The 12,735-nt window shown below is 46.9% G+C and overlaps 1 protein-coding gene across 6 annotated transcripts in view; it reads right to left on the bottom strand.

Moving 5' to 3' along the window:
• The window catches only part of OSGIN1 (oxidative stress induced growth inhibitor 1), a 335,667-nt gene that overhangs the window by 279,608 nt on the left and 43,324 nt on the right, over positions 1-12,735 (bottom strand). Inside the window, exon 5 of one of the 6 annotated variants that reach the window (XM_039910211.1) lies at positions 7,165-7,221. The exons of the other annotated variants lie outside the window; for them this stretch is intronic. The gene's annotated coding sequence lies outside the window, so the exon portion shown is untranslated. The remainder of the gene's footprint in view (positions 1-7,164; positions 7,222-12,735) is intronic. 6 annotated transcript variants of the gene reach the window in all.

Here is a 12,735-nt window from a genome sequence, read left to right as displayed (position 1 = left end):
TTCACCACCAATTGCCTGTGTTTTGGATGGGTCTTTAACTCTTCCTCCTCCTCCCACAATGACCTTCCCTCTCCAACTATTTGCCCTATCCTCTTCACCTGTTTCCTTTGTTTTCAGTCCACAGTGCACGTTTAGGTTGTTATTTACAGTTTTAGATACAATTATATGATGATGATGATGGTATTTGTTAAGCGCTTACTACGTGCTGAGCACTAAGTGCTGGGGTAGATACAAGGCAATCAGGTTGTCCCACGTGGGGCTCATGGTCTTAATCCCCATTTTACAGACGAGGGAACTGAGGCCCAGAGAAGTTAAGTGACTTGCCCAAAGTCACACAGCTGACAAGTGGCGGAGCCGGGATTAGAACCCACGACCTCTGACTCCCAGGCCCGGGCTCTTTCCCCTAAGCCACACCGCTTCTCAATTCATGCAATTTATGCTTCTACATTGACCTCCCTTGACTGAATAAAGGAAAGTCATTAAATAAATCTGACAAATCATGAGCTTGGTTCTGCCATACTCAGAGTACAGCTCTCAGAATTGCAAATGGCCAAGGGGTTGTAAACATTTCCAAGTTGGGCATCTTTTCCCACGCGTAGCCCCATGTACCTAAATCATATGATATTCAAAAAGAGAAAACTGAGCACAATGATTTGTCAGAGATTAAACATCCGTGTTAAGCAAGGATACTGAGACATTACAGAAATATTGGTCAGACTATCAAAACTACCTATGTAGGCCAGGGAACGAATTCATTCATTATAAGAGCTTTTAGTTCATTTCTAAGACCACACCAAGGATACAAATAATCTGCCTAAGAAGAACAAAGTGGACTAAACTAAAAATAGGGTCTGGTCCCAGGGAGAGAAGCTGTAAATAAATACAGAAAGAATGGCACTGAAGCCTAACTGTTTGAGTCCAAAAGTATAAGGAGGCTGGAGGAGAACATCTTTCCACTTTATTTCCAAGTTGTCAATAATATGTATGGGGCTGTGATAAGAAAGTTGACCAAACTGGTTCCACATAGGAGCTCCAAATTTAAAAATAAACCCAGTTCTGAAGTCCCAAAACTCTTTTACCATTATTACAAAGAGTTACAGAGAATGGAAAGCAAATCGCTATGGTCACATCAAACTCCGAGTGGGGACAGAATTAGGGGAGGCTATGAAAGAAGAGAATTGCAGAGCCCTAATAGCATTTTCCAAGTGGTTTCCATATCCTGTGATGTCTCTGACCAAGACAAATATTGAGCCTACACACCAGGCTCATATCCCATCCCATCCCATCCATATCCCATCACAAAAATACCTAATTGGATGCTTGTGTGCATGAGCTCCAATTTTTTTATTATCATACTTGTAAAGTGCTCACTTTATGCCAAGCACTTTACGAAGCACTGGGGTAGATACGAGATAATCGGGCTGGGCACGGTCCCTGTCTCACATGGGGCTCACAGTCTAAGTAGGAGAGAGAACAGGTATTGAATCCCCATTTTACTGCTGAGGAAACTGAGGCCCAGAGAAGTCGAGTAACTGGGCCAAGAGCACACAGTAGACAAAAGACAGCACCAGGAATAGAACCCAGGTCCTCTGACTCCCAGATCACACTCTTTCCCCAAGACCCCAACTATAATGAGAAAAAACTTACAACCGGTGATGGGATGCCAAAGCTGAAGAGAGGCAGGGATATTCTGACCACTGACAAACTAAGGGCTTGGATTTATCACTAAAGACACTCTATGACCCCATACATATTACCATGGCACTGCTGAAGAATACAGAAGGGATCACCCTCATCACAAAGAAGGAATCTTGTACAGATAGCCAGAAGAGCATCATGAGCTTCTGAACATATCTTCTACCCTTGAGGAGGAGTCTCTTGAAAGCTGAGTGGCCTGGTGGAAAGAACCCAGGCCAGGGAGTCAGAGGACCTGGGTTCTAATTCCGGATCCGCCGACTCCTTGCTGTGCAACCTTAGGCAAGTCACTTAACTTCTCTGTGCCTCAGTTCTCCCTCCTACTTAGACTGTGAGCCCCATGAAGGGCAGGGACTGTGGCCAACCTAATTAGCTTGCGTCTACTCCAGCACTTAGAACCGTGCTTGACACAAGGTAATCACTTAACGAATACAATTTGATTTTTTAAAAAAGCATAGGAATCCAGCCAAGAGGGAGAGATGGGACTTTACCTCCAACTTTTGAGAAGCAACTTCCACAGTCATAGCCGTGAAAAATGGAAAAGCATTCAATCTTATGGCATTTCTGCAGAAATTAATGGGCAAGGAGGGGACCTATTCCATAGACATCTGCACAACCTATTCCTCAAAATGCAGCGCTGAGGAAGTGACACGATATTTTCAAAGATTCCACCCAAGTTGCCATCTTCAAGGAGGGCATTTCCCTCTAAACCGTAAGCTCCTCATGGGTGGCCAGGGGCGGAGGGAATCACGTCTACCAACTCCATTGTATGGTACTCTCTCAAGCACTTAGTTGAACGCTCTGCAGACAGTAAGTGTCCATTAAACACCACTGATCGATTCACTGCTTTCCTTTCGTCATCAAGGAGATTAGAGTTAGAATCCTTCTGGACAGGATATCGGAGAACAACATCTCAAGACTACTTGAAGAACAGTATGGCTTCAGACCAAAACACAACAGGCATTATTGCATAATAATATTTGCTTGTTGCTTTCTATATACACTGGGGCAGAGACAAAGTATTCGGGTAATCAGTAATCATAGCCCTCGTCCCACATGGAGCTCGCAGCCTAAGTACAAGGGAGAACATATATTTTATAGATGAGGAAACTGAGGCACAGAGAAGTGAAGTGACCTGCCTAAGGTCTCACAGCTGGCAGAGCTGGGATTAGAAGCCAGGGCCTCTGACTTCCAGGTCTGTTCTCTTTCCACCAGGCCACACTGTAATGAAGCTATAGGAAAAGTGAAGAGAGCAACATCAAAATCTCTATACGATGCTCACAGGCCTTACAAAAGCATCTGACACATCAAGACACTAGAGTTCTCCCCGTTGCTATACACATTTGACTGTCCTAGGACATTCACTAAGACAGGCTATTCCAAGATGGCACGATCGGTCAGGCCAGAGTTGAAGGTTCTCTTTCTGACCTGAACCTTTTCCCCTAACCACCACTGGCGTGCTTTGCGCAGAATCATTACTCAAAAAAAAAATCACTGATTGATTGAGCAGGGTCTTGTGATACGTCGAGACCTATTCAACCTCACTGTATGTCTCCACACTTGTGAACGCAATGAGGGGGTCTATCTGGAGCTTGAAGTCAGAATATGCTTCCGAGCCACCGGAGAACTTTCTCAGCTCAGCAGTCTGTGAGCATCATCAAAAGCCTTTGCAACAGTGGCTCAGAAATTGCCATCGGCAGATGACGATGCTCCTAAAGCACAGAGCCAAAAACGCTGTGGAACTCAGTCATCTCGCCAGCACCGAATTAATGGTGCAGCCACAGGACACAGGCAAGAACAGATGACATGAATGCTTAGGGCTCAGTAAGCGCTCAGTGCACAGTAAGCGCCCAATATATATCACTGATGGATCAGTATAGCCAGGCGGTTGGCTCTATGGGGGACGATAAAGGAGAACGTGAAAGCCAGGAGGGCAGAATAGGCAATTTAGAGACTGCAGCACAGTGTCAAACAATGTGGTATAGCAGTAAATGATGGGGTGGCCAGTCTGGCAGGCGGCATTCAGGAGAGAAGTTTCTTTCCTTAAGCAAAAGCTTCATAGATTGGGATACCTAGAAAAATTCTCAAAAACAGACTCTATATGGGATAAAAGCAAGAAACTATCTTGTCACGCACACAATGTGGAAGAGTGTCGGTCAGGCACTGGCAGCACACGTGTACAGGAAAATTGCAGACGTCATACGATCACAACGCTTGTTTTTAGCCTTCTGCCCACCTGGCAGGGCTCAGATATTTAGTACTGCACCTCCAGTGTATGGCACGAAGCGGGGAATTGCCTGGTTCATAACCAAAGTCATCTTCTTGTGAGGAAAAGGGGGAAAAGTATGACTATTCAAGAAACATGTTCTGTTTCTGTGGTGCCCTGGTGACTGCTGGACTTTTGGCCCTTTTGTGTGGTCACCACAAGCTCTTGTTTTTCAACGTAGCCTTAATTGAATAACCGCTAATGCAGATGTCTATTCTTGGCCCAAGCCCCTAATCTTTTACATGCTTATTTAGATTAATAATAGATCATTTCATTCTCTTCCAGAGCTATTATGGAAATTGGAGTCTGCTCCTTGTGGAAAAATCTTAAGAATCAATACCATTCTTGGAAGGATCATTTCAGATTAACAGACTCCTGCCCAAGTTGGCAGGATCAAAACTGGACCAGGCCCAGGTGCTTTTCGGTGGCCCCTTCTTCACTTTTCTGCTTCACTTTTGAGAGCAAACGCACAACGAAAATTTATTAGAATTCTGCTTTCTGGGGCGTTAAAAGACTTGCCGAGCATTAATTCTTATAGGGGTAATTAGGGGGAAAAAAACCAATAAAAAGGAGTTTATAGGCTTAATGCTCTTGGAATTGTGAAATGTCAGCCCGCTCACAAAAACAGACCCATGGCAGAAACCACAAATCATCGAAAACTGTGGGCTGGGAATGTGGCTGTTTATTGTTGTATTGAACTCTCCCAAGGGCTTAGTACAGTGCTCTGCACACAGTGAGTGCTCAATAAACATGACTGAATGAATGAAAAATACTTGCAAAATTCTTGTTCTGTTGAATTTAAGGAAAAGTGAAAATAACAATAATAATAATAATAATGTTGGTATGGTATTCGTTAAGCGCTTACTATGTGCAGAGCAATAATAATAATAATTATGGCATTTGTTAAGCGCTTACTATTTGCAGAGCACTGTTCTAAGTGCTGGGGTAGATACAGGGTCATCAGGTTGGCCCACGTGAGGCTCACAATCTCCATCCCCATTTTACAGATGAGGTAACTGAGGCCCAGAGAAGTGAAGTGACTTGCCTACAGTCACACAGCTGACAAGTGGCGGAGCCGGGATTCGAACCCATGACCTCTGACTACCAAGCCCGGGCTCTTTCCACTGAGCCACGCTGCTTCTATCCTAGTGTGTCTACCCCGGTATCTATCCCAGTGCTTAGAACAATGATTGACATATAGTAAGTGCTTAAATACCACAATTATTACTATCAATAAACACAATTGACTGGCCGACTCTCCCCAAAATCCCACTCACTTGCCACTACAGCCATCATCGCTGCTGTCCATCACCTCCTCCTCCTGGAAAGGCCGCTCTTCATTGGGGACCGTCTCGGGTCGTCAAGATAGTGATTGGCCAGGAGGGTTAGGCCCCTCCTCCTGCCTTCCTTAGCCCTACATCCTGGGAAAGAAGGACTGTGGCCACAGTGACCTTTGGGAGATCAGTTCCTGGTCCCCCTCCGGTGGCCCATCAGGTGGCCACAGCCTGGAATAAAACCTGGATGGCAACAGGATCACTAAGACCACCGAAGGAAGCAGAAGCAACAGGGAACTAACTCTTCATGAAACCCCTTGCCAAAGCTCCCTACACCCCAAATCAATTCAGGACTCCCTTCTTCCTTTCCCACCCTTCTCCTCCCGTCCTACTATAAGAATTCCTCATCCCTTTCCAGGCTGAGAGTCCCCTTTTCCCCTTCTTCCCCAAACTCCCATCTTTCCCCCAGGCCCTGACAGTTCTTCCTCCTGGAAATCTCCTCCGGAAGATCTCAATCCTTTTTTCTCTTCTGAAAAATCATCGTGTCTCCCGTTTTTCCCCCCCACCTCCAATTTTCTTCCTTCCTTCCTCAGATATCTTCCAGTAAGTGATTTTCCTTTGGGGTCTGGGTGTAGGGCAATATCTACATGTGCCTGTGTAAAGGTGAGTGCGGGAGAAGATCCTGGAATGCCCTCCCTCCTCACCTCCGCCAAACTAATTCTCTTCCCCTCTTCAAAGCCCTACTGAGAGCTCACCTCCTCCAAGAGGCCTTTCCAGACTGAGCTTCCCCTTTTCCCTCTGCTCCCTCTCTGCACCCCCTTCACCTCCCTCAGCACTGTGCTCGTCCGCTCATTTGTATATATTTTTACTACTCTATTTATTTTGTTAATGACATGTACATCGCCTTGATTCTATTTATTGCTATTGCTTTTGTCTGTCTCCCCCAATTAGACTGTAAACCCATCAATGGGCAGGGATTGTCTCTATCTGTTGCCGGATTGTCCATTCCAAGCGCTTAGTAAAAGTGCTCTGCACACAGTAAGCGCTCAATAAATACTCTTGAATGAATGAATCAATGAATCAAGGTGGATGGGTGAAAGTAAGTAGGTTGAGGTGGGTGTTCCTACCCAAATATCTCTTGCCATGGGTGAAGGAGCTAAAAAGTGATATGTCTCTCGAGTTTGATGATGGGATTTGTTTCACTTTGTCCATGCGACTAAAAACAGATGCATGACTATCGATACCTTCTACCGTATTTGCATGAAGATCAGCCCTTGCCGCCCTGTTGCATTTATTACCTATAGAACCTTGCTTTGTTTTCTGTTCTACATATCTGTGATTCCGTTGCCTTGAAATATCTGTCCTAAGAGAGTCACCCCACTTCTGATTGCTCTATACCAAGCCGATCTGTCTTCTAGCACTATCTCCCAGCTATGCCACATCATTTGAGCTTTTGCTGCATCATTCCTCACAAATGTTTCTTCTATCCACTCAGTTGATTGCTCTCCCATTTCAACTCAACAGTCACTAAGGCACCGATGAGACAGACACCGCTTCAGTGCTGATGGAATGGCAGTGTACAATGGGATGTCACCATTTGGGACCCTACCTGACCATTCTGTGTGAAGCATGAAAGGGACAAGAAAATCACAGGAGCAACAACAAGATTTTTAGACTGTCTTCCTAGATCTCGTAGAAACATTTTGCCACCAACAACAAAACTGGATTCTGGCAAATCCTAAACAAATCCGTTACCCTCCCATGAAAATATTTTTACCCTCTGCCCCTTCCCCGTTTTTCTTGACCCTCTTTTCTACCCCCTCTCGCTCCCCACTTTACTTTCTCTCCAAACTTCTGTTCCCCTCTCCCTTCCACCCTTCTTCATTCCCCTATCTTGGCTCCTCTGGCCCCAGCCACTGTAGGCCTTACCTGGATAGGTCTCCTTCCATTCTTAGGGTACAGGGCATTAGTTCCACAGGCAGACTCCTAAATAAATGAATGAAGGAAAAGTTTCTATTTGGAGAAAATACTCCTTTTCCTTTCCTGGTAATGGGAAAAGCAAATGTCCTTCTCTTGGACAGCAAACTGTTGCTTTTTTTCCCTCTCACTTCTCCTGTGGGTGGGAAAAGTTCCCGTCTTCCAAAGTAACCACTTTTCTCTCTAACGGAAACCACTTCCTATTTTCCTTCCCCTCCTCCTCCAGAGTGGTCTTTTCTTTCCAGTCATTTCCGTCCTTTTTCTTTCCACATTCCTCGGATTCGATCGAGGCGACCCCTCTCCCCAGTTCCTCAGATTCGGGCTGTAACTAGGGTAGAGGAGCAGGGCAGCGGCCCGGGACACAAAGCTGAGGGGGCAGAAAAATCACACAATCATAAGCCTCCAATGCTTGGTTAAATTAATAAAAAATAACGGTAGGGGACGCAAGTTTTCTTTCTTGCCCTAGACACGAAAATGCCTAGTTACAGCACCGCCTCACAAAATAAGCTAGATCTTCAATAGGATAGGGAGGAGATGGATTTTTCAGGAAAAAGCTCCCAAATCACCAAAGGCAGGACAACACCAGGCCACTGTACCACGTCTGTGTCACTAGACTACTCTGAAGCCAAGGTGAGTTTTTCACCCGCAAATGAGAAAAATGATCTGAATACCTCCTCGGATTGTGATAAATAAACCCATCTACAGTGTTGTGGGAAACTTTAACGAACTCAGGAGTTATCCCCCAATGCTGGCATTTCCTAAGTCCTCATACTCAGGTTTACGGATCTATTGGTGGAGCCCCAAGTTGGCCTACTCTGATACCTACTGATGCAGGTCACAGTTTCAAATCCCTGAGTTTGTTTACACTCAGGAATGCTATTGTCAATCAGCCTCTCATCCTTGAGAATCAAAAACTTCTACGCCACTGCTCTGCTTCTGACTTTCTCTGGAGGAAATTCACTGTTCTCCCCTGGGCTATGGCCACTGACAAGATGGCGTGAGAGACGATATGGCATCAAGGTGCATACCAAACTGAAGGTTCACACGGCAATCCATCGATCGACGGTATTTATTGAGTGCTTACTGTGCGCAGAGCAACCCGCCTTCTACCTGCCTGTGAAAACCTTACCATGACTGTCACATCCAGGACCCGGAGCAGTTTCATTGGTGTCATCCATGAGCCAATGGCAAGACGAGATTGCCAATAATTCAGCCTATCTACCAATATCAAGGAGTTGCTCTCTGCAACTCGGTTTTGCTCTGTGGGGAATGCAAGTAGAATGGATGACAGCAGAACAAAAGTACGGTGAACTGAAATAGGGTATACACAAGCAGGAAAGGCAGAATAGATGCCTTGTAGACACAGTGAGACACGATCTAAATTGATGTCGCATAATGAGGAGCTTTGGGGGGTTAACGCGGGATGGACGAATCAGTCTGACACACGGCAATCGGCAAACGTTTTGAGGTCGCGATGCCGAAAAGCAGATTTACAAATGACTACAGATGCAGCCATTATCCGTTAACGCGGCAGGTCGGCTAAGGGTAGTCTCTACAAGCATTCGGTGTGGAAGAGATCATAGGTGGGGGTGAAAGTTGGAAAGGACCGGTAGGCAGTTCTGGTAAATTAAGTTCCAAGTCCCATGGCTGAGCCAGATTTCCCACTGACCCGGGAGGGGAAAGGCTGGGCTCTGGAGCAGGCTGGAGCGCAGGTGCAGAAATCCTCGTGACGTCGGCCCGGTTTCCCCAGTGCCCTGGGGGCCCTGTCTGCGGTACGCTAGCGGCACCGTCTGCTCACGTGGTGAGCCGGGCACAGTTCCTGTTGGGGGGCACTGAGGTCACCCCAAGGTGTGTGGGTGTGGTGGGGGGCACCCTAGTCCTTTAACCAGCCTGTGGAGGGGCCCCCACATGCATTGATGATGGCAGCTGGCAGGCAGCGCACAAAGCGGGGAAAGTCAAAGACAGAGTAGGGGGAAACGATCCCCGCCCACAAGGAGTTTACAGTCTATAGTCCAGTGGTCTTTCCACTAAACCACGCTGCCTCAAATTTGATGTTTCTTGAATAAAGGTTCATGAGGTTTCGAACCTATGTAGGTTTGCTTATCGCATCAGATGATCAGAAATGTAGGAAGAAGCAGGTGAGGGAGAAACGGAGGCAGTGACAACACATCATGCTGGGTAAATTTTATTCATTGGGTACCCTCACCTACTGTGTGTATAGAGGACTAAATTAGGCCCTCGGGAGAGCAATAATGACCCTCTCCTGAAGGTCCTTTTCTCAGACACTCCAGCCCCCACCTCTAATATCTTAAATATCTGGGCATTCCATTAAGGGTTGGTTTTTTTTAAACCTTCACTTCCAATTGTCAGCAGCATCTCGGTCTGGTTAGCCACATGAATAAGAGCTTGCTCTTGGAAGCAGCATCATCCAAACCAAATAGCTATAAAGATAACTGCCCCTCGGATCCAAAGAGGACATGACTGGCCATAAGATTCTGTCCACAAATGGGAATGAATGATCACCTTATGACACCGTCTCCTCAACGAGGAGGACTCTGAAGAGAAGTAGCATAGCCTAGTGGATAGAGCACAAGCCTGGGGTCGGAAGGACCTGGATCCTAATCCCAGCTCTGCCACTTGTCTGGGGCCTTGGGCAAGTCACTTCACTTCTCTGGGCCTCAGTGTCCTCTTCTGTAAAATGGGGATTAAGACTGTGAGCCCCACGTGGGCCAGGGACTGTATCTGACCTGATTTAGCTTGCATCTACCTCAGCGCTTAGTACAGTGCCTAGATCGCAGTAAGCACTTAAACAGATGCCATAAAAATAATGATAAGAATAATAATGGCATGCGTTAAGCACTTACTGCGTGCGAAGCACTGTTCTAAGCGCGGGGGGGGGATCCAAGGTGATCAGGTTGTCCCACGTGGGGCTCAGAGTCTTGATCCTCATTTTCCAGATGAGGTAACTGAGGCCCAGAGAAGTGAAGTGACTTGCCCAAAGTCACACAGCCGACAAGCAGCGGAGCCAGGATTAGAACCCATGAGCTCTCACCCCCAAACCCGTCCTCTTTCCACGGAGGGAACAGTTAACCTGCCAACATGTGAAGGTGTGGCTTTCGCTCCATTACTTCATGAAGTCGGCATTCATTCATTCAATAGTATCTATTGAGCGCTTACTATGTGCAGAGCACTGTACTAAGCGCTTGGAATGTACAATTCGGCAACAGATGAAGACGATCCCTGCCCACTGAGGGGCTCAGTGCAGAGAAAGCCATGAAACATGGATCTGGTGAGATGATACTTCTCCAAAGCTAAAGGCAGAGAGGGTGTATTTTGCTCACTGCCTGCATGGGGTTTTTCCTCCTGATAAATGGTGGAATAGTGAGGAATGCCATGACTCGAAGTCAGGGACCATGTCCTGTTGCACGTTCCTAAGCACGTAGTCCAGAGATCTACCCACAGTAACGACGGCAATGACGACCACGAAGTCTCTCAGCCTCGACAGATGAGTCTAAGTCCAGTCTCACTTTGAGAGACAGCCTGCATGAAGAAATTTGACGGGAATGCCAGTGGCTCACCGAGTGCCACATGCACTCTTTTTTCGCCCGCCAGTGACAAGCGCGTAGGCAGACGCACATCTCACTGTGAAGGGCGAGCCAGGAATTTACCACCACACCACAACCTACCGATGGCCAAAGTGTCCCCGGGACAGTGCCGACGCTGGGCCATGGCTCCGTAGACCAACACGCCCTTTCTTGGACTGCCAATGCGGTCTTCGCGGCCTATGTTGCCCATCTGTTTTTGGGATTTCTACCGAGCCTGCTCATCACATGGGTCTTCAAATCCAAAGCCTTCATTACCAGCAGGCACTCCCCTACTTCTGGGGTTGTTCGAGAAGCGGCGTGGCCCAGCGGATAGAGCGTGGTCCTGGGAGTTGGAAGGACCTGGGTTCTAATCCCAGCTCCGCCACCTGTCTGCCGCACGACCCCGGGCAAGTCACTTCACTGCTCTGGGCCCCAGTTTACTCATCTGTAAAATGGGGGTTAAGGCCGTGAGTCCCATGTGGGACAGGGATTGTGTGCAACCTGATCCGCTGCTCAGTTCAGCGCCTGGCACATAATAACCCCTTAACAGATACCCCAATTATCATTATTCTTATTATTTCACCCCCGCATCACGGTGAGGTGGGTTGGAGGATCTGCACACGATAGCCATTCCACAAATGCTGATGATGCAAAGGAGGAAGAGGAAAAATACCACAAGATTTCAAAGACACCACCGTTATCACCAACTCTTCCCGAAGAAAGGGGAGAGAGCTGACTGGAGAAACCACTGTGAGATCTCACTACACTCCTGGCCAGAGTCCTCCTAGACCACCTATTGAAGAACATCTTTAAGTAAATAAAATAAATAAATAAATTGTGGTATTTGTTAAGCGCTTACTATGTGCAAAGCACTGTTTTAAGCGCTGAGGGATACAAGTTGATCAGGTTGTCCCACATGGGGCTCATAGTTTTAATCCCCATTTGACAGATGAGGTAACTGAGGCACAGAGAAGTTAAGTGACTTGCCGGAGGTCACACAGCTGACCAGCGGCAGAGCCGGGATTAGAACCCGTGACCTCTGACTCCCAAGCCCACGCTCTTTCCACCGAGCCACGCTGCTTCTCTGTATACACTCCCAGTATGGCAGTACAACTTCAGACCACAGCAAATACCATTTTTGCTGCACGGCAGCTACAGAAAGGTAGGGAACACCACGAGACACCTGCAAAGTCTTCTCTTTGTAGGCAGGGAAGCTCTCTACCAACTCCATTGTATTATATTCTCCCAAGCACTTAGTAATAATAATAAAAAGTTGTAATAACGATGGGATTCCTTAAGTGCTTACTAGGTGCCAAGCACTGTTCTAAGCACTGGGGTAGATAAAGTTCATCAGGTTGTCCCACGTGGGGCTCATAGTCTTAATCCCCATTTTACAGAAGAGGTGGCTGAGGCACAGAGAAGTTAAGTGACTTGCCCAAAGTCACTCAGCGGATAAGTGGCGGAGCCAAGATTAGAACCCACGACCTCTGACTCCCAAGCCCCTGCTCTTTTCACTAAGCCACGCTGCTTCTCAGTGTCGTACTGTACGCTGCACACGGTAAGCAGTCAAGTTCATCGTGGGCAGGGAACGTGTCAGTTGATCGTGATACTGTACTCTCCCAAATGCTTAGTACACAGCTTTGCACACAGTAAGCGCTCAATAAATACGACAGTGAATGAAATACCACCGACTGACTCATATGCCTTACGGAAGCATTTGATTTCATTCGTAGACCCGTGCTCTGGCAACTACTAAAGATGTTGGTCAAGACCCTGAGACTACTTAATCATAATTACGGTGGCTGTTAAGCACTTAGTATGTGCCAAGCCCTGTTCCCGAGCTCTGGGGTAAAGGCAAGTTAATTAGGTTGGACACGGTCCCCGTACCACATGGGCTCACAGTTTTCATCTCCATTTCATATGTGAGGTAACTGAGGGA

This window comes from Ornithorhynchus anatinus, chromosome X1 (assembly GCF_004115215.2).
Source record: "Ornithorhynchus anatinus isolate Pmale09 chromosome X1, mOrnAna1.pri.v4, whole genome shotgun sequence".
Taxonomy (NCBI): Eukaryota; Metazoa; Chordata; class Mammalia; order Monotremata; family Ornithorhynchidae; genus Ornithorhynchus; species Ornithorhynchus anatinus.
Note: the sequence above shows the minus strand (reverse complement) of the source record. Positions and strands in the feature narration are given on the sequence as shown.